General features: G+C 52.4%; 1 protein-coding gene across 1 annotated transcript in view; it reads right to left on the bottom strand.

Moving 5' to 3' along the window:
* The window catches only part of LOC147703391 (uncharacterized), a 9,287,842-nt gene that overhangs the window by 5,803,216 nt on the left and 3,471,806 nt on the right, over positions 1-12,820 (bottom strand). The gene's annotated exons all lie outside the window — the stretch shown is intronic.

Raw genomic sequence — 12,820 nt, 5'->3', positions numbered from 1 at the left:
GCGGGCAGCCCTGCCTGTTTCCTCTCCCTATACTAAACAGCTCCGTGAGCTGTCCGTTCACGCGAACCCTGGCCCTCGGCTCAAGGTAAGGCGCCATTATTCTAGTGACCATCTTCGGGCCAATTCCAATCTTGCAGAGGACCGCCCGGAGGAAAGACCAGTCCACCCGGTCAAACGCTTTTTCAGCATCGAGCGAGAGGAGGCAGGCCGGGATCTGCCAGGGATGGGCCTTCCCCACCAGATGCGCCACCCTACATAGGTTGTCAGCCCCTTGACGGCCGCATATGAACCCTACCTGATCTGGGTCTATCAGGCCAGGCATATGGGGGTCCAGCCGCCTTGCCAGCAACTTGGTGTATATTTTAAAGTCGGTGTTCAGTAGAGCTATCGGGCGGTATGATGAGCGCAGTGTGGGGTCTTTCCCAGGTTTCATGACTAAAGCAATTTCAGCCAATCCCATATCCGGGGAAGGACCCTGTTCGTCAGTGAAAGAGTTAAAGAGCCGGAGAAGGTAGGGCCCAAGCTGAGCCTGGTACATGCATTAGAAGGAGAGCAGTAGCCCGTCAGGCCCTGGTGTTTTCCCCAGATGGAGCTCTCGGAGAGCCGAGCTCACCTCCTCTTGTGATATCGACTCCTCCAGGAGCTCCGCAAAGTAGGGGTGCAATGTTGCCCCACCATACTGCCCTAACACTTCCTCCACCAGCTCAGGAGGCGGTTTCTCCGCAGAGTAAAGTGAGGTATAGTAATCCCGGAAAGCCTGGCATTTATCCTTAGCCGCCGCGACCCTGGACCCATTCGGTAGTTGAACGTTCGCTATGTGAGACTTAGCGGCCCTGGCCCTCAGTCTCCTCGCTAAAAGTCTCCCCAGCTTGTCTCCCCCTTCAAAATGTTTCTGCTTTAAAGCCAAAAGGGATCTTTCTGCCCTATTCTTCTGCAACATACGAAGCTGGCCTCAAAGATTTGCCAGGTGGCGCCTCATCTGCAGAGTAGAGCTGCCCTGATCTTGCGCCTCCGCTTTCTTTAGGTCGTCCGCCAGGCCATCCTTTACCGCTTGCGCCTCACGCGCTCTTGCGATCGCAAGGGATGTAATATGTCCTCATATCGTAGCCTTAAAAGCGTCCCAGACCACTGGGAAAGGCGTCTCAGGCAAGTTACTGCTCTCAAGGTAGGAGGTAATGGCCTCACGTATGTCCTCAACATCCGCTGCATCCCGAAGGATACTTGGCGGCAAGCACGATCTCCGCTCTCGGGGGGGCGGGCGTCCGGATCCTGCAGGAGCAGTTCCACATGAGCGTGGTCACAGATTGAGATATCAGACATTTCCACTCCTAAGACATCACGGGCAAGGTCGTGGGACATAAACAGATAATCGATGCGAGAGTATGAGCGATGAGCACTCGAGTAGAATGAGTACTCACTCTTGTCCGGGGAAAAATAACGCCATGCGTCAAACAGCCCTAAGTCTGCAATCTGCTTGCGTAGCGCTGAAGACATTGCTCCAGCACCACTGAAGGAGCCCTCACTCCGATCCATCTTCGGGCACCAGACCATGTTCAGGTCCCCCCCAAAATAAGCGAGGGGCCGCCCTGCGGCACACGATCACGGAAGAGGTCCCGGAGGTAACGATCCTGCACCTGATTGGGGGCGTATACATTGCACAGTGTAAAACAGCGACGTCCCACCACGACACTCACTCTGAGAAAGCAGCCATCACCACCCGAAAGGGCCTGTCTTCCCCCCGCCTGATGCCAGCCCTGCACAAAATCGCCACTCCCGCTGTCTTCGTGTCTGCCGCTGCCCAGAACTGAAGAGGGTACCTAGGGTGTGCAATGCGCCCAGTTTCGGCCTGTAGGAGGTGGGTCTCCTGCAAGAATATGATATCCGGATTGTGACGCAGGAGATAGTGCCAAACCTGTTTGCGCTTGTTGGGCGAGTTAAGACCCTTCACGTTGAGGGTCAGGACCTTCAGAGGACTAGACGTATTCCCAGCCATGCCAGGGTGTCTCAAAGGCTATCATAACCCTCACAGCAGACATTCCTCTCTCAGCACATTCACCCCCAGTCCAGGGTCGCACGCCTCCACCCCCCACCCGCAGCCCACCCCCCCTCCCCAGGCCCCCACAAGAGGAAAGGAAAATGAAAAGAAAGAGCAGCAAGAAACAAAGGAAAGTAGAAAGAGATAGAGAGGTAACTACTGGCCACAAGGGCCATCCATCAGGATAAAACAATCGCAGCCAACCGGGCCGTAGAACACTGACCCCTTTACAGGACATCCTGCACCCGCAGGTTCAGACGCTCTCCGGGATGTCACTCCCTAAGGGGCAGACCAAGAACACAGAGGGGGATGTGACGGTCTCAAAGGATACACCGCTAGGGAGCCCCCGCCGTCCCAGCAGCCCACAAAGTTGGAGTTGGGTATGAAGTATGGAACCTCCACGTTCCTCCTCACACAGAGCCAAGCGGGCTCAGGGGCAGCCTCCCCGGTACGGGGGTAGAGAAAGAGACGGCCCAGAGGTCAAGGTGGAAGGGGGCTCTCGTCTAACTCTGCCTTATCTCCCTCAAGGGACCGTATGTGGGCTATGATGTCTTGTTTGGCCTGAGTAGGGGAGACCCCCACTGCAGGGGAGGCACGACGATGCCGATGTACCATGGTCCAGTCTGGCCCAGCCGGTGTCCTCTACTGTCTGCGGGGCTGCGACGGGCTCGGCGGAGGGGTCGTTGCCAGGCGAAGGAGCTGCGCCGCCTCTGTGTAGGATCTCACAGTTCTGCGCTTCGACTCCCACTGAAAAATAAGTGCGAATGGGTGGCCCCACTGATAAGCGATGCCCATACTTCACAGCTTCTCAGTCACCGGCCGGAATGCGCGTCTCCGCTTAAGGGTGTTGGGCGCCAAGTCCTGAACGATTTGCATCTTGTGGCCGTTATATCTCAGATCCGGGTTGTCACGGGCATTCTTCCAGATTGCCTCCTTTTCAGTGAAAAAAGTGGACCCGGGTCAGGATATCCGGCAAGAGCCCCGGTCTCCCGGCCGGGCCGGCCACCCGATGCGCCCGATCCAATGTTGGGGGTGAGGTGTTCTCGTCCCCCAGACCTCGTGCAGGAGCTGCGCCATGTAGCCCATGATGTCCTCCCCTTCCTCTCCCAACGGAATGCCCCGGATGCGGAGATTGTTGCGCCGACTTCTATTCTCCAAGTCCTCCTGCTTCACCTGGAGCTCGATGTTCTGCTCCTCTAGGCTCGCCAGGCGCTGCCACAATTGCTCCTGGTCCTGGTGCGCGTATCCATTCTCCGTTCTAGCCCATCGACCCGGTCTCCAAGGTCCGTCACCTCCTTCCTAAGCTCCTTCACACAGCTGTGAACCTCGGACCTCAGGGAGCCTATCTCTGCTTTCAACTCAATCATGAAGGTGGACATGAACGCCTGGGTGACCGGAAGAGAGTCTTCCGCACCCCTGGATGAGCCTTCACCAGCTGCAGGCGCCCCCGCTTTACCCCACATGGCCATGACCGTATTGTCCTTGGGGGTCGCAGCTGAGTTGGCCTTGCTGCCTTTATTGGAGCGTGTCATACCTGAGTGTTCTCCAGAGCGGGCAGTACAGACAAATCCCGCACTGAATAGGGGAGGAGGTCAGCGCACCGTGGGCAAGACTAGGGATAGAACAAGGCCACCCATCTACCACCAAAAATCTTGGCCTCACACCCAGGCAGGACTCCTCCGTCTGCAAGACAAAGGTCCGGCTATCTAGGAGGTCACTCTTCAACAGCTGGGCCCCGGAAGATGATCAGCCAGCCACCCCACAGTCTAGAGCCTCACCACAACTGACTGCCCCCCTCAGTACCAGGCAGGAAAGAGTATGTCAAGCGCCCGGCGTAAGGCCCACTCCGTTCAGGCCCAGGGCTTAACGGCCGGTGACTCTAGTGAGGGGCAAGACCGTAACCCCGCAACTCGCCCCCTCTCCACTCCAAACACCCCACTGTCCGGGGCGTACCACAGCCAGAGACCCGATGCAGGGCGGGAGACAGATCACTCCCACTTCGCCCCCGAGGCCACTACTCGGGGTAACAGGCCTCCCCAGGCAGACCCCCTGGTAGACTGGAGATGGCGTACTGCTCCGTCCTCCTCCGCCACACTCGCCGGGATGATACCGTTCACCTTAATGCCCCTGGGCCTCGCTCTCCGCCAGACCGATCCCTGGAGGCCTCCTCTCCTCCACAGCAGCCAGCAAAGGCAGACCGGCACAGGCCCCGCGGGGGGGTGGGGGAGGGGGTAGGCTTGTTGTCACTCAAACCGGGCAGGTACCACCATGCGGCACGTCTGGGGCCGCCTCCGTCCGGGGCCCGGGTCCTCGCCGCTCGCCAAGAGACCTCACCGCCACTCACAGATGCAGCGCCACACACCTGCCTTGCAGTGCTCCGAGGGCTCCAGAGTTCCGCGGCACACTCGGGCCGCTCCTGCAGACCACAAGATGGCGGGTCGCGGTGTTGCAGAGGTCTCTTGTTCTCACTCCTCCGCCGCCGCCACTCAGGGGAACCGCCCGTAGGGCTCCCTCGCTCCGCACCACAGGGCTGAGGCCAAGAGAGCGCCCGCAGCAGCCAGGGCCAAGCACCCGGACCTCCATCTCAGCCCTCCAGGCACAGCAAAATGGCGGGTCTCCTTCCCCCGATCCGCATCGGGGATCCACCGCCACCGCCCGTCAGCTGCTCACCGGGGCATGAATAAGGCCACCTGCATCCACCAGGCAAAGTCCGTCCGCGAGGGCCCTCCAGGGATTTACAAGCAGCGTTCACCCTCCAGCGCTCTCCTCCCGGTTGCCAGGAGCGGGATCCACAACGGCCAGGGCCTCCAAAATTACGGGTCGCCACTCCGAACCTCCGGCCGGCGCCGTCAAGGACCTCTCATCCGCCGTCCCTCGTCCAGATCGCCGAACAGGACCCCGCTCACAAGCCTGCAGCCCCCTCCAAAAGCTCCGGGGGTGAGTTTGAGGCCCCTCGACTCCGCTTTAATGGCTTATTAAGGCTGGCAACAGCAGGAGCTCCGTCTGAGCGCGTCTGCTCACATCGCCGTGCAAGCCACGCCCCATTGACATCATTTTTTTAATCAAAAAGTTCTAAATAGTAAATATTGACAAAATCACAATATATAAGACTGGTGGCCTCAATAGCTCATATGTCTTTTTATTACATGTAGTAATATTTTTTAAATAGGCAAAATAACATTTATTAAATTCACTAGGAGGTGCAATGAAATATTGGTGCAGATTTTGCAGTGATAAGAGAGAATTCTAAAGGCACGGGAAAAGGAAAAAGTCCTTGAAATTAACTCCGCAATTTAAAATGAAGCTTGTGATCACACTCTTAAAATAGTGTGTGATGCAAATTGCAGAAACCTGCAGCCAATGGCTGATCTATAATATCCTTGTATATCTTCATAAATGTAAACCAGAGATCACAAATTCATGTCCCGGATGTCAAGGCTATGTAGACTGGATCCACATTCTATGTACTTTCCCAGTTCTAATCTATTAGCAGCAGGTTCTTATATTTACTGGACCAACTGTCTAGGTTTCAATCTAACACCAGATGCAGTCCCAATATTCATAGGCTGTTCCACCCATTTATAGATTCCACCTAAAGGAGGGCATTGGTTGTGGTTTATAAATTCGCTAATCACTAGATTGGTGAGCATGGTCTCATGGAAACCTTAATGGCCTTCTGAATTTCAGCCATGGTTAGAAACAGATAATTATGTCCTGCAAAGAAATGTATTTTAAGGATATTGGTGCTATATACATTAGAAAAATGATGACGTTTGTAATTAAAATCAATTTCAAATCTTTATTTCGATCATGAAAGATCATAAAAGATATACACAAGATAAAATAGTAATTAAAATACATATAAAACCCAATAGGGGCAGTATACAAATATACTATATAGAGTACAGTTCTAAAAAAATAGCTTAAGCCAAATACAAGGGAGGTAGAAGAGGTGTTCACAGTCTTGTGGTGTCCTTAATTATTCGGGCACGTGCCCGCCACATTGCAGTCAAAAATGTTGCCATAGCAAACACTGTTGGTGGAGATAGATCCGACTTTAGGACTCTATAGGCCGGAGCGTATGTTCTGAAGCCCAAGTTTTTTAGATGAAGAACCAGCCAATGTCTCCTAATTCTGGTATAGGCTCCACAAAACAGAACCACATGCAAGTCATTCTCCGATTTGTATGCACATGCCGGGCACGCCCCTGTCTCTGATCCACCTGCCCAAGCCTTTGTAAAGGACCTTAGGGGGAGAGACCCATACCTCCATTGCAGGAAGATCTTCCTTGTAAACACCGGTGTCATGCCATCCAAAACACATTCATGGCTGTACGAATCTTTGATTTTAATGAAGAGATCAGTTAAGGACCCTTCCCGAGTGGTATCCAGTGTTTTTTGGAGCATGTAGTTGTAAAACAAAGTGGGCAGTGCTTTTCTGGAGATCCTTGTGCACGCACTTTCCGGATCCGACCATAAGTCAGGCACTCCAAGAGTCACACACATTCTCCTTATATACTTTAGCCAAGGAATTTTAGTGGCACTAGGTAACATGAGAAATTCCTGAAGCTCCGCTCTGTAGTTGACAAGATCCTGACTACTCCACAGGCGGCGCCAGTAGGTCAGGGGTTTGAGGCCCAGTTCTTCTGTGATAGGTCTCAGAGCCAGGTCTAGTCTCAGTGGGAGAAGTGGAGTACTTGGGGGGAGGGCAACCAGCTGTCTGATGAATTTGTTTTCTATGGTTTGAATAGTGTGTGTCGAGGTGTGGCCCCACAGCTCACTTCCATAGATGATTCCCCCCCGGGCCTGAGCTTTATAAATGTGGATGGCAGGTGCCAACGGGCGAAGTGGGGATTTCCTAGCAATTCTCGTGATGCCTCCCGCCCTCTGCGATAGTTTCATACTAGCTTTTGTTATGTGGGCCGACCATGTTAAATTCTGGTTTAGGGTTATCCCAAGATATTCTATTGTATGCACCCTTTCCAGACATGTTGTGCCCAGGCGGGGATTTGGGCGATTGTTGGCCTTAGGGTTAAGAATTATAAATTTTGTCTTTGCAGGGTTGATTTCAAGCCCCCTTTCATTACAAAAGCCTAGGAAACCGCCCAGGACCCTCTGTAGCCCCATAAGTGATTTGGACAGCAGCAGGGTGTAATCCGCAAACATGATTGCGGGCACCCTGCTGCCGTTCAATTTTGGTGCATCGATGTTGGTAATCCTCCTCAGATATTCTATCACCCCGTTCACAAAGAGGCAAAACAGGGTTGGGGCTAGCACACAACCCTGCCTCACCCCTCTGCGAACGGGGAACCTATCTGTCAGCTTCCCACCTTTCCTGCATCTAACTCGTGCGTAGTTATCTTTGTGGAGTCTGATTAGGGTTTCAAGGATATCTCCCGGGACGCCCAGCTCGGCCATTACCTCCCACAGTTTTGCCCTTGGAACCAAATCGAATGCGGCACGTAGGTCCACAAAGACCGCGTACAGAGTGCCGCCCTCGATCAGTGCTGTCTTCCAATAGATGATGTTTAGTCGAAATATTTGATCGACTGTGGAGACTCCTCTTCTGAATCCTGCTTGAAGTGGACTGAGGGCGTCTGTCTCATCCAACCAGGTCTGTAGCCTATTGAGTATTAGCCTACCAAATAACTTCTGCGATACATCAATGAGACTTATTGGGCGATAGTTGGCTGGAAGCAGGGGAGATCCCTTTTTAAATATCGGGACCACCTCTGCCCCCAGCCAAGTATCAGGTAGTTCCATCCCCTCAAGAACTGCATTGAATATCAACAGAAGGTAGGGCGCCCAGATACCTGGTTCCTGTTTAAATAAATCCCCCGGCGCCCCATCCAGCCCCGGTGCCTTACCAGAGGATAACCCTGCAATCGCCACCCTTACCTCTTTTTCGGTGAAAGGCTCCGGAGCCTGATTACTTTGAATGATTTGGGGTGGGGATTCCAAGAGTTCAGCCTCCGAGGCGTATAAAGACTGGTAGTGGTTTTGCCACACGCTCGGGGCAATATTTGGTTTGATTGCCGATGGGAGATTTTCAGAACCATGATTAACCACACGCCAAAATTTGCGGGAGTCCCTGATTGCTAGTAGCTCAGAGAGGTTCTCCCAGTGTTGAAGATCCCACTCCACCTTGGCGTTTGCCACGAGTGTCTTGTACGCCTGCCTTCTGGCACGAATCTCCTCCCGCGATCCTCCCACTTTAATTGCGAGCACAAGGTCGCGTTTGGCGTTTCGGCATGTGATGTTAAACCAGGTATCTTTGTGTATTCCCCTGGTCCTAGAGGGTCCACTGGTAAACAGATCCATCTCTAGGGTTTTAATTAATTGTTCATGTATACTCCGGAGGTGCTCTCTATTTTCCTGGGTACTCAATGGCGCCCACGAGGCGAATGCCTCCTCTAGAATCGGTGTGATCCTAGCGTAGAGGATCGCTAGCTTACCGTCTCTAGTGGACAGCTTCTCCCATCTTATTCTCTTTCTGTTATTTTCTAGGAGATGTCCTGCCCTGGCCCTTTGTTCGTCCTGTACCCTGTCCTCAATACGAGGGATGACATATTCCAGTTCCAGGGCGTTATGGTTGCTGTCTTCTCTGGGTATCACTCTAAAGTCTATAACCCGTCTCCAAGCAGATAACTGTACCAGGAGATAGTATAATCTTGATTCTCTCCCTGTTTTGTTATATGTAGATTTACTCGGGATGTCAGATTTGACGCGGCCATTGCAAGCCCTGAGGCCATGGGTGAGGGTAAGTGTATTTATCTGCACGGCTAAAGGTGTCCATGCTCTCGGAGGGGGGGCCTCTGAGGGAGGAACCTGCTAACTTGAATCCTCCTCTAGGGAGGGTCCATCAAGTAGGCCCGGTAATGGCTCGAAATGTGAGTTAAAATCCCCCCCCACTACATATGGTGTACCTCCCGGAATGACCTCCAGGAAGGACGACAGTTCTTCTATGGTTTTTGAGAAGCTGGAAATAGGGAGTGGTCTGGAATAGACATTTATTATAAGTAGTTTAAGCGATCTGGGCCATTCCAAGAGGACAGCCAATATGTCTTCTGAATCCACATCTTGGCGTGTGGCTAGACAACCCAAGTGGGATGCCACCCAGATTGCAAGTCCTCCCGATGGACGACCCCTCCCTCCCTATTTTGCCGGTATCGTAAATATCTCAAAGCCCCGGAAAGTGTGCTCCTCCCTTGCCCAAGTCTCTTGGAAGAGACATACACTTCTTGAATCGATTAGGTCAGCCCACGATTGGGAGTCCATTTTATTGGTCAGTCCGGCTACATTCCATGACAGCAGCTTTAGAGTGTGATACTCTCTTGTTTGGGTGGCATGCTGGCTGCACTCCAGTGTACCTGGGTTTACCATTAAGTTGTTATGGTCTTTTGGGGATATCCCCCGTATGGACCCTTGTCCCCTATGATCCTCCACTGGTTCTGGTGCCATTTCTGCTCTCTTTAGGGGATATCCTGAGTTTGTGCGGGCAGCCTGCTCTTCCCCTTGGTTAGTGTTGTACAATATAGCACACAGCTTGTCCCCGGCGCCCCCTATAGTATTGGGTGTGGCTTGCCCGTAACAATGAGAGTGTGCCCTACCTTTCGACTCGTACTGTCAGTCCACCATTTCAAGGCAATCAAAGCGATTCAAAGTTGGGAGATATGGGGGCTTATAGTATCTAGGGGGCCAGGGTACTCCTCGCCCTCGTCCACCCATTCCCAACCCTCTCCTGGTGACAGTTTCCCAGCCCTCTGCCTCGTTATGTATCAAAGCATGCCCCGATACCATTCGCCTTTGGTGGTATGGGTCCCTCCTCCCTCCTTGATTGTACTCCCAGTTCCCCAGTAGATCCTGGGGGCATCCCCATCTCTGTTCACTAGCTATGTGGGTATTTGATGGATAAAAGAATGAGAGAGGGAGCGACTGGATGTTATTCCCCTCATCATCCGGAAAGCAACCACAAATATAGGAGACTGTTCCTGGTTCTTTGAAACTGACCAGTATGCAGTCGCCACTAATTGTTTTGGGCCTCTTCCCCACCCATGAGACTCTTCTCACCATACGAATGTCACTAGTCATGCCTCTAGGGAGCGGCCTAAATATAGATAGCCAGTTTATGACCTTGTTTTTTAACGAGGCCCCTGATTCAATGGCTGCTGGTTTTAGTTCCGGTACCCCTGCCAAGATTACAGTGTATGTGGCTACCTCTGGCGAAGATTTACTGTTACAGTTTTTTGTGTCCTCTGCAATGTAATATTTGGGTTTGGGAGTTAGTTTGTGAAGGGTTGAGAAGTGGAGTGACTATTGGCTGTAGGTGTACTGCATCGGTGGATGTTGCTAGTGGCTGTGGGCTTGGGGGAGGATTACTGGTTTTTGCACTAGCCGCCTGCTGGGTAGCGGATTTTTGCTTGGGATTTGGGTTTAGGAATTTGGAGGTTTCTGTCCCCTTTTTCTTAATCAGGTTCTAAGACTCCAGACCCTTCTTAAGCTTTGGATCTAGACTTACTGTAGGGCGGTTGTTCTCGGCTTTCCAACTGTCCACAAACTGAGTGGTAGATTTCTCAAAGTTGGTCAGCCTTGCTTCTATCCTGATCAGGCGAGCTTCTATGGGGCTGAGCAAGGACCTGAACAAGTTGCCTATATCTGCAAGTGTGATGTCCTCTCCAACTGCCTCCAAGGTGACATCAGTTGTGAGAGGTGAAGGTTCAGTGGAAGCGTTAACTAGTGAAGGAGGTTCTGTTTTGTCTAATATAGAAGTCTCCACTCTAGTATTATCGGGACTGCCCTTAGCTTGTGTGGTGCCTAATCTCAGTATTTTAGCCTTCCTCTCTTTGTTGCATGGTCCCCCCATCTTCCTTTTTTGTACAGCTCCTTCCCTTTCTCCCCTAGCTCTGCTTGGGGAATCTCCTGTATCAAGGATGTGCGTTACCACCGGGACTTCCTCCCTGGGTAAGTTTAGGGGTTGTGGGGGGGCTTCCTCCATAATAGAGTTTGAGGGTTGTGCGGTTTGGGTCAATGGAAGGTTCAATATTCTCATGTCTTCCAGCTCACTTAAGGTTTCCTCGAAGAGATCCAAGTTTGCGGGTGGCTGGTCGCCCCCACAAGCCCCGGCCAGTGATCCATTCACATCCAGCCTTCCCTCAGGGGTCTTGGCTAACGCTAATATACCCATGGATGACCTCCTGACCCACTCGATTTCCTGGGAGATGCGTCTTTCTAGAACTGTGATATCATCAATCAAGAGAGATCCTGCCTTAAGGAAATAATTGTCAATTTTGCCTTGGGCGGTTCCAGCCGTGACGGGTCCAACCGCAGCCAAGTTTGTTTTACACCTGGTCTCCATTGTACTCATTGCGGAGCGGCTATTTGTGCAGTTTGGGCAAATCCTGATGTCAGTGCGTGGGCAGAGAGAGTGGGCGCGAAGAGGGGGGGCCCGGTCCGGTCTCTGCCGTCCTCGAACGGCCTCAAACGGCCCACTCTTTGCCCGGTCTTCGTCCCGCGCTTTGGCCCGCACGCGTCCCGCGATGCGCGTCCAGTGCCCCTCTGTTATTGATGGAAAGGAGGCGTGGCACCCAGGGGGCAGGAGGCGTGGTCAGCCGGAAGAGCCCCAGGTGTGGCTCCAAGAACGCCGCGGCTCCTGGGACTCGCAGTCCGACTGCAATTCAACACGCCCGGTGTCAATTAGCCCCAGCTACTCCGTTTTGGAAAAAGATTTTCAGTATCCCGTGGTGGCAGGCAGCAGTCCTCTGTGTCCTCTGTTGAACGACTCCGAGCGGCTCCCGCGAAGCGGGGGCCGCGAGTTGTAATATAGCACCCAGGGGGCAGGAGGCGTGGTCAGCCAGAAGAGCCCCAGGTGAGGCTCCAAGAACACCGCGGCTCCTGGGACTCGCAGTCCGACTGCATTTCAACACGCCCAGTGTCAATTAGCCCCAGCTACTCCGTTTTGGAAAAAGATTTTCAGTATCCCGTGGTGGCAGGCAGCAGTCCTCTGTGTCCTCTGTTGAACGACTCCGAGCGGCACATTACAAAATTTTTGTTTTATTCATGTGTTTTGCAAAGAAACAAGATTCCAAAACATGGAGTATTTTAAATTGTATAGTTCAAATGTATTAAGCAAGCTTCTATAAATGACAAGCAATGGAAGGACTATTTGCGGTAATACAGCAAAACAGAAGAATATGCCAAACATTTAGTCAACCATGTAGATACAACTACAGTTTCAATGCATAAGTATCTTCTAATGAGTAAAATCATAGCATTAGTCAGCAAACGTGGCAAAGCACTAACTCTAGAGAAGTGTGGCTCAATGATTAGAGCGGCAGACCCTGATGCAAAGGTCTAGCCCGGGACCGGGGTTCAATTCCCCGCCTCGGTGGGACTTGGGCTCAAAATTCCACGGACCTGATAATTCTCTCCTCAGTGCCTATTCCAATCATGGAGTCCCACTCTGCAACTCTGGGCAATAGCTTCCTTAATCTCTACAACGGCCCCCACAATGCTAAGGATGCCTGGCCTCCACCTTGGGGGTGCCCAGGAGTGGACGCCTCACAGGGAAAGCCAGGATGGGTTCCACAGCGGTATTCGTACAAGCGCCTTGAGACCCTTGCGGGTGAGTAGTGCGCTATACAAGTATCAATTTACATTTATAAATATCCATTTAGTTCATTCTTAACTGGTTCATAGCTTCTTTACTATTCTGCCCCCCAAACTAGCCTTTCTAAACCCTTCCCTCTGACTCTTCCCTCTCCGTCTCTCTTTTACTTATCCCAAGCCT

The sequence above is a fragment of the Lissotriton vulgaris genome, chromosome 7, assembly GCF_964263255.1.
Source record: "Lissotriton vulgaris chromosome 7, aLisVul1.2, whole genome shotgun sequence".
Lineage (NCBI taxonomy): Eukaryota > Metazoa > Chordata > Amphibia > Caudata > Salamandridae > Lissotriton > Lissotriton vulgaris.
Note: the sequence above shows the minus strand (reverse complement) of the source record. Positions and strands in the feature narration are given on the sequence as shown.